This window comes from Cynara cardunculus (assembly GCF_001531365.2).
Source record: "Cynara cardunculus var. scolymus isolate 2C chromosome LG 16, CcrdV1, whole genome shotgun sequence".
In the NCBI taxonomy this organism is placed as follows: Eukaryota; Viridiplantae; Streptophyta; class Magnoliopsida; order Asterales; family Asteraceae; genus Cynara; species Cynara cardunculus.
Window position 1 is genome coordinate 11,729,988 of NC_037543.1, and position 3,025 is coordinate 11,733,012.

Consider the following 3,025-nt stretch of genomic DNA (forward strand, 5'->3'; position numbering starts at 1 on the left):
ATTTCTTCAACCTTTCTGCTTTAAAGGTTGCAGCTGCTGCCCTTTCAGTTGCTTTTGCAACTTCTTGTTTTTTATCTTTGTGGGGGGTTTATCCAAACTCGTAGTTTCAGCATCTATGGCTGCTGTTTCTCCATGTTTCTTCTAAGCAAAGTGCCATAAATAATTTGTGTTCCTATTGGCCCTGGAGGACATTTAAATAATTGACACTTATAAGATTTATGTARTACAAGATGGTCAAAGGTCATCTCTGTTCAAATGTTAATACCCAAGAAGTTCTGCAATTTATAGACAAAACTCGGTAATGAACATATGCTAAAAGTCCGTAGGTGGCTTTGATGCATTTCAACCTTGAGAATTGATGAATCAAGAAAGGAATCTAACACTTGCAATCTTAAAAAACATGTTCTCCATATGCTATACATATAGGCAAGAAACAATTTTGTATAAAAAAATGAAGCTAATGACACATGACAGGGACGTTTTTTTTTCCTTGAGATCGTGCAGACCAAACGGGCAGAGAAGTAGAATGTGATTGCTGCCTCGGCCTTTTGCTGTTGGACAGCTTCTTCACGGGCTGCTGTTTGGCTGCAGCTGCTGTTTGGCTACAGCTGCTGTTTGGACATAGTTGATCTTAAATAAGATTTTCTTGCTGCAGAATAAAAGCAATCTACACACAYATGAAGAGGTACCAAAATGTGAAGAAGAAAGACCTCTGCTTTCTAACCCAAAATGTTGCTGGTCGCAGATAAAGGATACAAAGGATAAAATAATGATACTCTAAGCTTTAAGACTTGTACTTAAGATATAGGTCTAAATGCTTATTAATGTASTATAGATGTATAGCAAAAAGCCGAAAAGTAATGATTAAATAAATGAGTTTTGTAAAAAGAAAGAAACCAGAACACGATTTTGGTAGAATTGCCACGACATACACAATTCAAGAGCCAAAACACTTACATTTATCACAGAAACTCGTGCAACAGCACTTGCTTGTGAGAACAGCATCTTTCATCACTTCTTTGCACAAAGGGCAGTGAAGTTCTAAGGGGAAGATCACCAATGGTATGAGATTACATGTAGTTAGTTTTGGGTTTGTATGTAATGAGTATCAATTGCAAAGACAGTCATGGAATAGCAACAAAAAAAGACAGGAGGGTGTCATGGGTGATGTTAATATTTAGCTGTATCATCAAGCATGGGGGCAATCTGTAGTGACATTTACAGCTTCTTCTTCATTCATTCATAGAATATATAGAAAGAATGCAATTTAGAAATGTAGTTAAGTTGTCATCAATGGAGGCTTCCCTCTAACAGTTGCTTTGCTTATGAAGTGACAGTATAATTAATTTAACTCCTTTTGTATACACACACAAGCATTGGATATGAAATTTTGTTCCACTTGTAGCAATGAATTTTTCCAAAAGAATTAATGTTTAGTGCACTTTTTTACTGATGGGTGTAAGTTGGGGTTGCAGGCAACATGATTAGGGTTTAAAAGTTTTAAATACTTGATTTGTAAATTTGTAGAATTTTGGATAATATGAAGCAGTAGAAAATAATTGTGCATCAAAAGCCATATCTCACTATGCATTTAGTAAAGACTTAGTTGTTGAAAATCAAAAACATGGTATGTATCGGTTGGTTTCATATTTCCAGCTGTAGGATTCAACTGCAAGATTTGACTGATAAGGTATTTGAAGAAGACTAAAGAATGGATGTTGGTATATAGAAAATCAAGACTTGAAATTAAAGGTTACATAGATGCTTCATATAAAATAAGACTTGGAAAGACATGTATGATTGCAGATCTCAGAAAGACATGTATGCTTGCATATGAGTGATACATGACTTGACATACATAGAATGATCAATTGACCATACCATCAGCATCGTTTATCTGATTTTTGGTAGGACTTGGTTCTCTTCTCATCATGTTTTTTTCCTTTTCATTCTTTTAATGTTCCAATTTCGGTTGTGTGGTTGTTATAAGAAAGAAAACTAAAATATAGAAAACTAAAACAAAGCTTGGGATTACTAAAACATAGTTGCAGATCATCATGTAATCGGGTTTGTTTGGTTTGGTAGGGCAAAATCATCATATAATCGGTCAGTGATTCAGAATAAAGCAGACCTTTGTATACTTCTTGCAACAAATTGTATATCTTGGATACGGAAGTCGCTAACAGCTCGACAGCTTGCTGAACACAGTCATTCGTTCCATACTGGTCTTTCAAAGCCTGTAGCATGTCAAGGTAACCAATTTCAAAATTCAAGATGATGAAAGAGAAGATTGTCATAATATAACAATGGCAAAACCAAAAGCAGGCTTTTTCAATGGAAGAACAAAATCATCAAAAGCAGGTTTAACAAACTTAGCATACTGCATAGATAAAAGACACCATTTATTCATCATAGAACTCCATATTGTTAATGATAATACATATTAAATAGCCAGTCAAAACTTATAATCAAATATTAATTCTACCACCATGTTCACTAAGACAATATCAGCAGCAAAAAGCAATAACAAGAGTTCAAACCCATATAAGAATATCATCTCAATCAACATGCTATTAAGTTAGAAAGGTGACCCTTGATGGAAACTTGTAGYTGCTGAAATTTTCAAAATGCCTCCTATTTTTGAGCCCCTCCTAATTTTTGAGCCCCTTCATTTTGAAAATTCAAGTACTTTCTAATTCAAAATTGACATTGATGTTTTTAGTTTCTTATCACCAAACATTTCCTATTACACTACTTTTKATATAGTTTYAACCATTTGTAATCAGTTTTATGTTTATAAGCAAATCACAAATAGTTTACATACATGCTTATGTATTTTAAATACATACCAAACTTGCAAAGGCTTAAAATTCGAAAATGGTACCTGTGTCTTTTAACAGGACTGAACCTGGCTCTCTAAAAAAGAAGCCAAACTGTCCAGTTTGATTTGGCAGTTTCAACTCATACACCCTAGTATATTGTACTAACCTGTGATCCCAGCCAGCAGTGCCAAAAATCTTGCTAT